General features: G+C 41.8%; 1 pseudogene; it reads left to right on the top strand.

Annotated features, from left to right (window-relative positions):
* Window positions 1-8462: 8462 nt before the first annotated feature.
* On the top strand, window positions 8463-9499 carry LOC122911722 (annotated as a pseudogene).
* Window positions 9500-14509: the final 5010 nt, after the last annotated feature.

Below are 14509 nucleotides of genomic sequence, written 5' to 3'. Positions count from 1 at the left end.
AAAATCTCAGACTAGGCCATTTCCTCAGATTAGTGGTCCCAAAGTTATCTCCCTCAGGAGTAGAAGGGTAGGGGATTGATTGATCTTCATGATGGTGTTGGGTGAAGGGTCCTCTCTTACACATCTCCCTTACCTCTCTCTGTGTTCTTCATTACTATTCCTTTTATTTCTTAATTATTCTTTTTTTTAAGATTTTATTTATTTATTTGTCAGAGAGAGAGGGAGAGAGAGCGAGCACAGGCAGACAGAGAGGCAGGCAGAGGCAGAGGGAGAAGCAGGCTCCCTGCCGAGCAAGGAGCCCAATGTGGGACTCGATCCCAGGACACTGGGATCATGACCTGAGCCGAAGGCAGCTGCTTAACCAACTGAGCCACCCAGGTTTCTTAATTATTCTTTAGAGAGAGAGAGCTGGTGAGTGGGTTGGAGGAGTAGGGTAGATGGTGGAAGGGCAGAGGAAGAGGGAGAGAAAATCCCAAGCAGGCTCCACACTGAGTGCAGAGCAGTGACCTGAGCCGAAGGCAGAGGCTTAACCCACTGAGCCACCCAGGCACCCCAAGTGAGGGGTTTTAAAGGGCAAAGTTTGGGGTGCCTGAGTAGCTCAGTTGGTTAACTGTCTGACTCTTGATTTCGGCTCAGGTCATGATCTCAGGGTCATGGGATCGAGTCCTGCATCAGGCTCCCTGCTTAGTGGGGAGTCTGCTTGAGATTCTTTCTCTCCTTCTCCACCTTGCTTATGCTCTCTCAAATAAATCTTTAAAATAAAATAATGGGCAAAATTTAGGTCAGGAGTCTCCTGAGAAGGTGGATGCTATGGTGCCAATTCATCTGGTTCCTCTGGAGGTCTTTTCTAACTCAAGAGACTGAGAATCTGAAAAATATCTTTATTCTTTATGTTAGAGGTTGCATTAAGTACATATGGTGATTCTACCTCCATGGTAGTACTAATTAACTACTAGCAAGCTAGTGGGGTTGCATTCCTACATGTTCCTCAGCTGGTCCAGACAGTCTGAGGGTGATAGGAACTCTACTGCTCATTTTTGCATCCAAACTGACATCATGGATGCTGGCTTCCACTGGTCTTGAGTCATACCCTTTATGATAAACTAAACAAAAGCAAGTTGCTTTCCTGAGCTTGCCGAGCCACTCTATCAAATTACTGAACCTGAGGAGGGGGTCCAAGGGACCCCTGATTCATAGCTGGTCAGTCAGGTATATGTGACAACCTGGGACTTGCAAGTAGCTTCTGAAATAGGGCAGTCTCGTGGGATCCAGCCCTTTACTACACATTTGGTGTCAGAAGTGGCGTGTGAAGAGATAAACAGGTTTTTGCTTAACCATCATCTCTGGCTTTGTACTGTTTGTCTTGAGTTCTTCTCATCTCAGTAATTGTTTCTTTCATTTTCCTGAATCTCTGAAGAAGTAAGGGCCTGGACACCCATACCCCTTGAACCCTTGACATTTAGAGGGCTGAATTCCTGTCTCCCACAGTAGGCTGGGGGTGGAGAATATTAGAGAAGGAGAGATGACAACATATCCAGCATACTTTCTGGAAATTGGAAGAAACCCTGGGTTTCTGTCACCTGAGTCACTCTGCAAGAAGCTGGGAACTAGCAACAGAAAAAAGATTTCAGCTGGTGGTAAGTTGGGGGCCTAACAATTTCAAAAATTATTATTTGAACATCTACTAGGTGGCAGATACCTCCTAAACCTTCAGAGCTGGGTGTCCAATACAGAATCTGCTTGCCACTCATGGTTATTAAGCCCTCGCTGGTCCAGCCTGGAATGTACTGTAAGTGTAACACCCATTTAGTACATTCAAAGACTTAGCATGGAAAAAAAATGCAAAATAACTAATTGATAATTCTTTTTTTTAAAGATTTTATTTATTTATTTGACAGACAGAGATCACAAGTAGGCAGAGAGGCTGACACAGAGAGGAAGGGAAGCAAGCTCCCCGCCAAGCAGAGAGCCTGATTCGGGGCTCGATCCCAGGACCCTGGGATCATGACCTGAGCCGAAGGCAGAAGCTTTAACCCACTGAGCCACTCAGGTGCCCCTGATTGATAATTCTTAAATTGGTTACATGTTCCAATGATATTCTTTTTGATATGTTGGGTTACATACAATATATTATTAAAATTAATATGTTATCACAATTGATTTCTTTTACTTTGTAGAAAGAATGGTAAGCCTCACGTGTGACTCACATGTTTGTCTCTATTGAACAGTGTTACTCTATAGAGTTTTTGTACCAAAAGAATTGGGTTAAATATTTTTTTATTTATTTGAGAATGTGTGAGAGAGCGCAAGTAGGGGGAAGGGCAGAAGGAGAGGGAGAAGCAGCCTCCGCTGAGCAGGGAGCACAAATTGGGGCTTGATCCCAGGATACCCAGGATCATTACCAACTGAGCCTCCCAGGTGCCCCAAGTTATATCCTTTTATAATAAACCGGAGATCTAATAAGGAAAATATTTCTCTGGGTTCTGCAAGCCACAGATTAATTGAATCTGTTTATTTATTAATTTGTTTATTTATTAATCAGAAGAGGTCGTGGGAACCTCTGATTTACAACTTGTCAGTCAGAAGCACAGGTACTCTGGGCTTGTAATTGGTGTTGGAATTGCTCAGGGACAGGGGGGCATCTTTTAGGACTGAACCTTTAACCTGTGTAGTCTGATAGTATGAGAACTCAGTTGAATTCTTGGACACCTGCTGATGTTCAAGAATTGTTTGTTGGTGTGGAGATTCTCCCACACTTTGGAAATTGGGTCACAAAAGGATAGATGGGGAAGATCCAAGAGTGCTCGGTAAGCTTAAGTGTGGAAGTCGGGAGTCTGGAAACCACTGGAAGATGCTGAGCAGAATAATGTCATGCTCTGTGTTTTTAAAAGATCATCTGACTATTGTCTGAAGATGCATTTTTGGTGGGGGGTGGGAAATTAGTGGTAGGAGAGGTATTTAGAGCAGAGCAAGCTATTTGCAAAGTCAGTGCAAATATTCAGCCCAGACGAGGGACCATGGACAAGCACAGTGGGGATGGGAATGATTCTGGGTGTGGATTCAGTTGCTTTGCAGACAGAATGGGTAGACTGGGACTGGGTCGGGTGATAAGGGAAAGATATCAAGGATCCATTTTAGACTTGGAGAATTAACAGCTGGGTGTTTAATCCAAATAGATATGGAATACTAGGAGAGAGGCAGATTTGGGAGGATGGGATAGTTAAGAGTTTGGTTTGGGTAATGGCAGGTTTGGAATGCCTATAGGATTGCCACAAGGAGATGTCAAGAAGTCAGGTGGCTATTGGTACCTTGGTACTTGGCTCGCTCAGCTGGTGGAGTGTGGGACTCCTGACCTCAGGGTTGTGAGTTCAAGTACCATGTTGGGTGCAGAGATGACTTAAATAAGTGAAACTTTAAAAAAGGTATCAGTGAGGTATTATAAGCCATGAGGCAATGATACCATGGAAAGACTACACATAGAGGATGGAAGGGAGCAAGGTATAAGCCCACAGACACCCTAACATTTAAAGGTAAACTTAGAGGGGGCGCCTGGCTTGCTCAGTGGGGTGTGTCACTCTTGATTTAGAGATTGTGAGTTTGAGCCCCATGTTGCATGTGGAGATTACTTATATAAAAATAAAATCTTCCGGGGGTGCCTGGGTGGTTCAGTGGGTTAAGCCTCTTCCTTTGGCTCAGGTGATGATCTCGGGGTCCTGGAATCGAGCCCTGCATTGGGCTATCTGCTCAGTGGGGAGGCTGCTTCCCTCTCTGTCTCTGCCTGCCTCTCTGCCTGCTTGTGATGTCTCTCTCTCTCTCTCTGTCAAATACATAAATAAAATCTACAAATTAAAAAATACATTAAAAAATAAAATAAATAAAATAATAAAAATTTTCAGAGGCGCCTGGATGGCTCAGTCAGTTAAGCAACGAACTCTTGATTTCAGTTTAGATCATGATTTCAGGGTTGTGAGATTGAGCTCCATGTCGGGCTTCGTGTTCAGTGTGGAGTCTGCTTGGGAGTCTCTCCCTCCCCCCTGCTCATGTGCACACATGCTTTCTCTCTAAATAAATAAAATCTTTTTTTTAAAAGATTTTATTTATTTATTTGATGGAGAGAGAAATTACAAGTAGGCAGAGAGGCAGGCAGAGAGAAAGGAGGAAGTAGGCTCCCTGCTGAGCAGAGAGCCCAATGTGGGCCTTGATCCCAGGACCCTGAGATCATGACCTGAGCTGAAGGCAGAGGCTTAACCTACTGAGCCACCCAGATATCCTAAATAAATAAAATCTTTTTAAAAAAACTTTTTTTTTAAATAAAATAAGTTTAGAGAAGAAAAAGCTAGTAAATTGGACTGAGAATTTAGTTGAGCTGTAACAACCAAGAGTGTGCTGTTGATACATTTTAACATTTTAAAGCATAGGAAAAATGTCTAGAGGAGGAGGAAGGGGTCACACGTGGGTCCTACGTCACTGAGGTATCAGGATGAAGACTGAGTAGGGACCACTGGAGTTGGTAACAAGAAGGCCACAGATATCCCTGAGGAGACCACATTCTGTGGAGCATAGAGCAGCAAAGTCAGTCTGGAGTATGTTTAGGAGAAAATGTGAGGTGAGGAGTGGAAAGGCTCCCTTCTTAAGTTTGACTGTGAATCCTCTTCATAGAGAGAATTCTCTTGAGAGAAACAGGGCTGAAGCTGGAAAGGAATATGGACCAAGGATGGTTTCTTTTTATTTTTTAATTTTTATTTATTTATTTTTTAAAGTAAGCTCACTGCTCAATGTGGGGCTTAAACTCACAACCCTAAGACCAAGAGTCACATGCTCTACCCCCTAAGCCAGCCAGGTGTCCCAGGACACCTGGTTTTGTTTTGCTTTGTTTCTTTTCTTTTCTTTCTTTCTTTCTTTCTTTCTTTCTTTCTTTCTTTCTTTTTCTTTTTGTAAGATTTTATTTATTTATTTGAGAGATGGCATGAGAGAAAGAGAGAGAGAACATGAGAGTGGGGAGGGTTAGAGGGAGAAGCATACTCCCCGCTGAGTAGGGAGCCTGATGTGGGACTCAATTCTGGAACTCCAGGATCACGACCCGAGCCGAAGGCAGTCGCTTAACCAACTGAGCCACCCAAGTGCCCCAGGACAGTTTCTTTTTAAAGAGAGGAGATAACAATAATGTTTAAGAGATAGAATGACCTAGTAGAAAGAAATCTTAGGTTTTTGTCTTTGGCAGAAAATTAAAGGGATAATGCAGGAAGAAAGTTCTCTGGAAGGTGAGGTAGAGAGGGATCTGAAGCAAACACTGGAGGCTAGGGGCTGGGATGAATGAGAACTCTTTACTCACTACAACAGGTGCAGGTAGATTGGAAGATTTGTGGCAGAGCAGGCTAAAAAATTCTAATGATTACCATTTTCCCATTACAATAGGAGATAACGGCATCAGCTGAGAGTGAGGACAAGGAGGGGAGAGGCAGGGTAAAAGCAGAGAGGAGAAAAGAAGAACTGAAATAGTTATTTCAAGTGTCTTCTTAGCGCAGTAGGCAGCGCGTCAGTCTCATAATCTGAAGGTCCTGAAATAGTTATTTCAAAACTTGGAGGGGGGGAAAAAAAGCAAAACGTGGAAGAGCAAATATGCCAGAGAAGCAGAATAAGCCACCACAGAAGTACTGAATTGCCATTTGAAATCTGGTAATAAATTCAGTTGTGCCCCTAATGGTTGTGACACTCACTAGGCAAGTCACTTCCCCTCCCAGAACTGAGGATTCCTCTTCCTACCCCACAGCAAGTTTGTAATAATTGGAGAATATAGGATGGAAAGTGACTGGCACATTTGAAGGGCTCACCAAACAGGAGCCCTCATAATCCACAGTAATAATGTGTGTGGTTTACAGGTGCTTTTATGCAAAGATTCCAGGGTGGGGTTCATGAATATGAATTATTAATAGCTGTCCTGGATATTTCTATTTTTTTTTTAAGATTTTATTTTTAAGTAATCTCTACACCCAATGGGGGCTTGAATTCAAAAACCCGAGATCAAGAATCGCATGCTCTGCCAGCTGGGCCAGCCAGGCATCCAACCCACCCACCCTGGATATTTGATACTGCTAACAGATCACAAAATTTGGGAATGTGGCATGAATCACACATTCTAGGTTGAATTTGGATGCAGTAGTTACAGATGTGACCTGGTCCAGATGAAGACAGGTCACATTGTTTTGAATTCCTTTTTTTTTTTTTGGTGGGGGGATTTGTATTCTTTTTTTCTTTTTTAAGGGGGATTCTTATTCTTTTTACTTTTTTATTTTATTTTTTTAAAAAATATTTTATTTATTTATTTGACAGATGGAGATCACAAGTAGGCAGAGAGGCAGGCAGAGAGAGAGGAGGAAGCGGGTTCACCGCTGAGAAGAGAACCTGATGCGGGGCTTGATCCCAGGACTCTGGGATCATGACCTGAGGCGAAGGCAGAGGCTTAACCACCCAGGTGCCCTCCCCCCTTTTAAAGATTTTTATTTATTTATTCGACAGACAAGAGATCACAGAGAGATCACAGGCAGAGAGGCATGCAGAGAGAGGGGGGAAAGCAGGCTCCCTGCCGAGCAGAGAGCCCGAAGCGGGGCTCAATCCAAGGGCCCTGGGATTATGACCTGAGCTGAAGGCCGAGGCTTTAACCCACTGAGCCACCCAGGTGCCCCTAAAGGGGGATTCTTATTCTTTCTTTTCTTTATCTGTATTTTTTATTATTAACATATTTTATTTGTTTAAGGGGTACAGGTCTGTGATTCATCAGTCTTACTCAATTCACAGGGTTCACCACAACACATACCCTCCCCAATGTCCATCACCCAGCCACTCCATTCCTCCTACCACTTCCACTCCAGCAACCCTGTTTGTTTCCCGAGATTAAAAATCTCTTATGGTTTGTCTCCCTCTCTGGTTTCTTCTTGTTTCATTTTTCCCTTTCTTCCCCTATGATCCTCTGCCTTGTTTCTCAAATTCCAAATATCAGTGAGATCATATGATAATTGTCTTTTCTTTGATTGACTTATTTAGTTTAGCATAATACACTCTAGTTCTATCTACGTCATTGCAAATGGCAGAATTTCCTCTTTTTTTTTTTTGGTTACATAATATTCATGTGTGTGTGTGTGTGTGTATCTATATCTTCTTTATCATCTTCTTCTTTATCTTCTTCATATCACATCTTCTTTATCTATTCATCTGTTGATGGATGGGACTCTTATTCTTAAGAGCAAGGAAATCTATCCCAGAATCTCCCCCAAATATCTCCCCATGTTATTGTCCAGGATTTAGTCATGTGCCCACTATCAAACCAAGCCTTTGCAAAGCAAAGGGGATTCCAATTTCTGGTGAAACTAATCAGAACTTTCCTCCAGAGACTGAAAGAAGAACACCTTTTCTGAAGGATGAGTAACTAAACAAAATTGTTTGGGCAGAAGAGTCTAGGGGAATGGACCTAAGGGGCAACCAGCAGTGTCTGGTTGTATAAGAGAGAAAACTAGATTAACCTGGGTCAAAGTCCTTCTTCTACCACTTACTACTGAAGTAACTTTGGGTAGTTTCTATAATTGCTCTGAACATCAGTTTATTATGAAAACCAGAAATAACAAGCATTATAGCATTTCTTATGTAGATCAAACTGGATCCCCATATATAGTAGTTAACACAGTGCATGGTCTTTGATAACAGATACTAACAAATTTGATTACTCTCATACTCTTTACCCCGTAGAACACTAACGCCATGCAATGGGTAAAAATTCTTCACATCCCACAGAAGAGTTCCATATCAAGCAACAAGAAACAGAAGGTTGAAAGTAGAGATAGGGCCCCCTTTGCTGACTTCTTCTAGCACAGAATTCACATGGTGTAACAATGTTACTACAAACTACCAGTAACTGTTCAAGGCCCTCAATTATACACTCAAACCAAACTCTGAAACCTTAACCTAAATACTAAGCAAACAGCAGGCGAAAGGTTCCCACAGTGGGAGCTGGGAGTCTTGGAGAACCAGGGGCTGAAAGAGCTTGCAGAGCTTGCCAGCATCTATGCAGTGAATCATGGGTGAGAGTTGAACCTACTGATTCTGAGTCTAGTGTTTCCCTCCCAAGGCCATAATTGTCTACTAATCAATTTTTTCTTAACTGCATATCCTCAGTGTATTTTTCTGCTAGTGAACAGGAGCCTTGTCATCCTCTTGTCTAAGCAATCAGCCTGATAGTTGGAATGCATCTGAATAATATGGGAATATGGAGAACTATCCTTTCCCAAAGTAAAAGTCAGGGAAGTGCCAATTTTATATTTATCGTATGACTGGCCACAAGTTTCAGGAGAGCGGGTGTCCTGGTTGGAGTGGGAGCTTAGTGGAGGTTGATGACCATGAATAGGGATGTTGTTAAGATGGTTCCACAGATGAGACATGGCAACTGTTGAAATGTTTCAGGTGTGGGCAAGATGGAAAGCAACATCTCCAACCCTATGGATGGACCTAAAGAGATGCCCCAAGAGTCTGTTGACTACACGGTTCTGTGGATTCTGTCACTGTGGTGCTTGGGATCACTTCTGTCCTTGGCATCTTGGGCAATGGGCTTTTGATCTGGATGGCTGGATTCCAGATGGCACGCACAGTAAACACCATTTGTTACCTGAACCTTGCCTTAGCTGACTTCTCCTTCACTGCCACCCTACCATTCCTCATTGTCTCAAAGGTCATGAGAGAACAGTGGCCTTCTGGCTTGTTCCTACGCAAGGCGGTTCACATTGTGGTGGACATAAACCTATTTGGGAGTGTCTTCCTCATTGCTTGCATTGCCCTGGACCGCTATATTTGTGTCCTGCGTCCAGTCTGGGCCCAGAACCACTGTACTGTAAGTCTGGCTACAAAAGTGATTATCGGACCATGGATTCTTGTCCTAATCCTCATCTTGCCAGCTTTCATCTTCTTGACTACAGTAAGTGATGGAACAGGGAATATTTACTGTAGTTTCAACTTTGCACCCTGGGGCAAAAGTACTGAAGAGAGGACAAAGTTGACTGTATCTATATTCACGGCCAGAGGGTTCATCTGGTTTATCATTGGCTTCAGCATGCCAATGCCCATCATTGCTATGTGCTATGGGCTCATTGCTGCCAAGATACGCAAAAGAAGCGTGATTTAATCTAGCTGTCCCTTACTGCTGTTGTGGCTTCCTTTTTTTTCTGTTGGTTCCCCTTTCAACTGGTTGCAGTCTGGTTCAAAGAGATACTCTTGGAGGGTAAGTACAAAATTCTTCATGTCTTTGTTAATAAAACAAGCTCCCTGGTCCTCTTCAACAGCTACCTCAACCCAATGCTCTATGTCTTTGTGGACCAAGACTTCCGAGAGAGATTGATCCGCTCCCTGCCTGCCAGTCTGGAGAGAGCCCTTAGTGAGGATGTAACCCAGACATGCAACCCAGACCAGAACTAAATCTGCTTTACCACCCACAGAAGCAGAATTACAGGCAATGTGAGGAGGCTGAAGGAAGTTTTTGAGCTCTGCGTGCTCTTAACTCTGCTCCCATTTCAGTTTCATCTTACCGTGGGTCATACTAAGGTATTCATCAGGAAAAATACTTTGGTGTCCCTTATTTGGGGGAAAAAGTGACATAAGGTATCATTTTAATTTTGGACATCAGCTTCTACCCTGGGATAAAGTGGAGATTGCCAAAGAGTACAAGGGAAGAGAAGATAAAGTGATGGGAAATTTATAATGTTTAGATAAGAGAGTATATAGTATGGGGGAAAACCCTAGTTATTTTACCATTAAAATTTTGCTTAAGTTTTTTTAAAGCTGTTTTTAATCAGATTAAAGAAATGTCTTTGTATTCACAGTTTACTAAAGAGTTTTCTTTTTAATATCATGAATGGCTATTGGATTATATGACATGTATTTATGCATACATAAAGATATTAGTTTTATTCTTTCATTTATATCATCATACATTACACTGATTAATTTCTGCACACCAAACTACCCTTGCAGCCCCAGAATAAATGACATTTGGTCATGATGTATTTTGTCTATTGATAACATAGCTCGCTAGATTTGTTTAGAACCTCTGCAGTTATGTATGTGCAAAGATGGGTCTATTACTTTCCTTTCCTCTAATGTTGTCAGCTTTTACATCGAATTACTGATGGCTTCCTAAACAGACCTGGGAAGTGATTCCTTTGATACTTTTCTTTCATAAATGTTTAGAATTTTACCAGTGAAGCTAGTTGGCCTTGGGTTTTCTTTCTGGGAAGGCTTTTAGTAATGAGTTCAATTTCTTTAATAGTTATGGGATTATTCAGATTTTCTATTTCTTCCTCTGTCAATTTTGGTAAACTGTGACTTTCGAGGAATTTAGCCATTTCATCCAAACTGTCAGATTTATTGTCATGAAACAGTATGATAACTGTGTAGTACTTGGTATGGTTTCCTTCAGATAATGAGAATGTAAGCTATCTGAAGGCAGGGATTTTGTTCCATATTGTTCACTGATGGATCCCCATGCCCTATGTATAAAATAGTGCCTATTGTGTGATCAACAATAAATACTGAGTTAATGAATCAACAGACAATAGTGTCATCCAGGTGTCAAACAAGAACCTTTGATGTAGCTGAAATGGGAGGCTGAAATGCTCTCTCACCCTCATTTCATGAATTGGGAGTGCCCAGTAGATTTGCACTGCAGTTTACAATATTTACAAATTCCCATGTAGTTTACATTTTTATGAACACCTGTGGTTTTGAGTTTCTGCTTCAAGTAAAGCACTCTGGCTAACTGTTGTCTGGTGCTTTTGTTTTGAAGTCAGTCCACAATAGTACTTAGCTTTTTTTTTTTTTCTTCTTTCTGCAAACATCATGAACAAATTATTTTTACTATGTAACATACTATTTTACTATGTAACATACTTTCTATGTTTACTATGTAACATATTTTCTGTTTACTATGTAACATACTTTCCTGATGCAATGCCCAAAGAAAGAACTCAAACTAAATATTAGATAGTCTTGTTATCACAAGTTCCTCACTCTTTCTGCTGCTTTACTGTCATCCTCCTTCTCCCCTTCCCTCAAGTCACCCCTGAAGTTTTGCTTTTCCAGTGCACAGCAATTTACCCATTTCATTTGCATTTTTGACTCCTAGAAATGCTTTTTGGTTCCCAAGAAATGTCCAACTAAGGTGTGGCCACAGAAAAGAAGAAACAAGTAAGAAATGCATGAGTGCAAAGCCAGGAGCCACAAAGGATGGTGTACATCATCTCAACAAAACCAGCACTTCCAAAGTGGTTTATTAACAGTGCTTCACTGCGAAGCACTAATTGACAGTGCTTCACTGTCAGGGCCGTGAATTCTGATGATTCCTGCTCACTGGCCTTGGTTATTCACAACAGAACAGTGCCTGCTATCTCCTCTCTATTTTTCTGTCCTTCATTGTAAGTCTTCATTGTGTATGCCCAGTTCCTATCACACCATTATGGGTTGGGTCTCTGAAAGTTGAGGATTCTTTGAAGTTATGGAATATTTTCACAAAGAAACACTTATAAACCTCACTGAATCTAAAACTCCAAAATAAGACATTGGGGTTATCACCCCTGGGAAGGATAGGATTACTTCCGTTTGGAAGAGTATACAGAGGGGACAAAGAGGTAGGATGTGGTAGAGACTGCCAACTTCCTACCCAATATTCATCCCCCTCCATTACAAAAAGTAGGTGGATATTCATCTACCTAAAATAATACTTTTTGCTAGGTGAATACTTTCAACTAGGTGAAAGGATGATATAATTTTCTTTTCAACTAGGTGAAAGGATGATATAACTGATATAACATATCAGCATGTTGTATCAGCATGTAAAGAGCTTCCTCATTCTCTTTCATGCTTGCATGGTATTCCACTGGCTTGCTGTAACAAAACATTTAAGCAGCTACATATTAATGACCATTTAAATTGCTTCTAATCATTTCTGTGGCTTTTGGCTAATTTTGTTGTTGTTGTTTTATTTTTTTTTTTAAGATTTTATTTATTTATTGGACAGAAAAAGAAAGAGAAAGAGCATAGGCAGGGGGAACAGGAGAGGGAACAGCAGACTCCCTGCTGAGCAGGAAGCCTAATGTGAGCTTGATCCCAGGACCCTGGGAATCATGACCTGAGCTGAAGGCAGATGCTTAACTGACAGTTCAGAAATACATAACCATGTAGTGAAATTATGAAGGAAAGTGATGAATTGACTGCCATAATCAAGACAGTGGTTACAGTTGGAAGGACGGAGGGAAAATGATCAGAAAAAAGTATGTTGTGGTTGATGGCTTCTGGAACGCTGATCATGATATATGTCTTGACTTGCCGCTGGTACGTGGGTATTTCTTTTACTCAAATGTATTAATCTTCATTTAAAAAAAAATTCATTTATTTACTTTAGAGAGAGAGGGGGGCAGAGAAAGGGGGGGAGGGAGAGGGATAAGAGTCTTAAGCTGACTCTCAGCTGAGGGTGGAGCCCAGCCTAGCGCTTGATCTCAACGCCCTGAGATCATGACCCCAGGCTGATGCTTAACTCTATGAGTCGTGCAGGTGTCCCTAATCTTCATGTTTACCATTTAATCATTTTTCCCTTAGATTTGTTATAGCCCACTTTTTTTTTTTATAGTTCTGTGAAATTCAGGCTCCTTTTCCTTCATACCAGAAAAGCTTCATAGCTTCTGGATTTCAGCTGCTTCAAGTAGGGCAACCCATTCAAAGAGGCACCAAAGTCCTCTAAATTTGCTTTTATTAGGACAGGGAGAGCTGAGGGGTCAAAAGGAAGCAGCAGGAAACAATCTGGTATGACTGGCTTTGGTGTCCTACTTGTCTCAAGTGCTAAAGAAAACAAACTTAGAAATTGAGCTCCACCCTGTGGCTGTCAGGACACAAAGCAAGGAAATGGGAGTGTGACCTTCCTCCTTGGCTGTACAATGTCACTGGGAGAAATCCTCTAAGAGAATGAGATTCTCTCCTTCACAAGTTCTCCCAGCGTTTGTTTTTGTTTTTGTTTTTTAAGGGGAAGGGCGGGCGGAGATGGGGAGAAAGATTCTTAATCAGTGCAAAACCCGCCGTGGTCCTAGATCTCACAACCCTGAGATCATGACCTGAGCAGAAATCAAGAATCAGCCCACAACCAACTGAGCCACCAGAACCCCACTCGCCCGCCCAGAGTGAATTTCTAAGTGCATCTGAACCAAGAAAATCTGTTTTCTAATCCAGGAAGTCCCCTCATTCCAGAATGTACATTCCACAGATAGGAGAGTGGGAATTTCTCCTGTATCTCATCCCACCCTAAAGTACTAGATAAACTTGCTAGTAGATAAAAGAGAATCTGTGTGAATGTCTCATAATCTTGGGACACTGAAGATTGAGCAACTGTGTTTCTTCCTCAGGTTCCCATCTCATGGCTCTCCCAGCCCCAAATACCATCTTGGTAACTGTTTCCCAAGTGTGAACCTACCACTGATGCCATTAGCCAGAATCACTTGGGAAGGTATTTTTTGAAAATATGGGTCAGGTCACTGCAGCATCAAGCCATCATGGATTAACAAAGTCTGGTGCAGAATGCAGGAATCCATATTTATTCACAAAGCTCTCTGGTAACGGTGATGTGCAATCAGATTCTTCTGGTGATTAGCAGTTGCATAAATGCTCTCTTTACAGGAGAACAGAGTAAGAACTAATACCAGATCTTGCAAACACAGATATATCTTTATAGTTCACACCCAAGAACAAATGGTCTTCTTATGGGACTGGAGAGGAAGGTATTAGGAGTAATGTGCGGGCAGTTCAGTTAGCAAAATAAATCTTGACAGAAAGGTCACTGCCCCAGTATCTTGTTCAGGACCCTCTGGAGCTGATTTTGTCCTGAAGTGGCAGTTGTGGGTAGTTGAAGCTGTCAATATTCTACTCTTCTAAAAGGAGAAGTTCTCAGGAACAGTTAACAGAATTACTAATTAATCAGGGGCACCTGGGTGGCTCAGTCGTTAGGCATCTACCTTCAGCTCGGGCCTGGAACCTGGGATCGAGTCCGTTGTCGGGCTCCCTGCTCGGTGGGAAGCCTGCTTCTCCCTCTCCAACTCCCCCTGCTTGTGTTCCCTCTCTCCCTCTGTCAACTAAATGAACAGATGAAATCTTAAAAAAAAAAAAAAAAAAGAATTACTATTTAATCAGAAAGACATCTTCCCTATGTCTTCCAACTCCAAATTCTCAGCCTCCAATCACGAGTCGATACCTCACAATAAATCACATACCCATACCTACACAACCTATTAGTTCTGTTTCTTTGGAGAACCCAAATATATTAAAAAATTATTGTCAATTGTAATGATATGGTGGCTATAGTTTTTAAAAATCCTTATTTGTTACAGATAAAAACTATTAAAGGGGGAAATGACATGACATGATTTTTTTTTAAAGATTTTATTTGAGAGAGAGACACAGAAGGACAGAGCATGAGCATGAGCAGGGGAAA

Source organism: Neovison vison, chromosome 7, assembly GCF_020171115.1.
Source record: "Neovison vison isolate M4711 chromosome 7, ASM_NN_V1, whole genome shotgun sequence".
In the NCBI taxonomy this organism is placed as follows: domain Eukaryota; kingdom Metazoa; phylum Chordata; class Mammalia; order Carnivora; family Mustelidae; genus Neogale; species Neogale vison.
The sequence above is the reverse complement of the archived record's forward strand: the minus strand, read 5'-3'. Positions and strand labels throughout refer to the sequence as shown.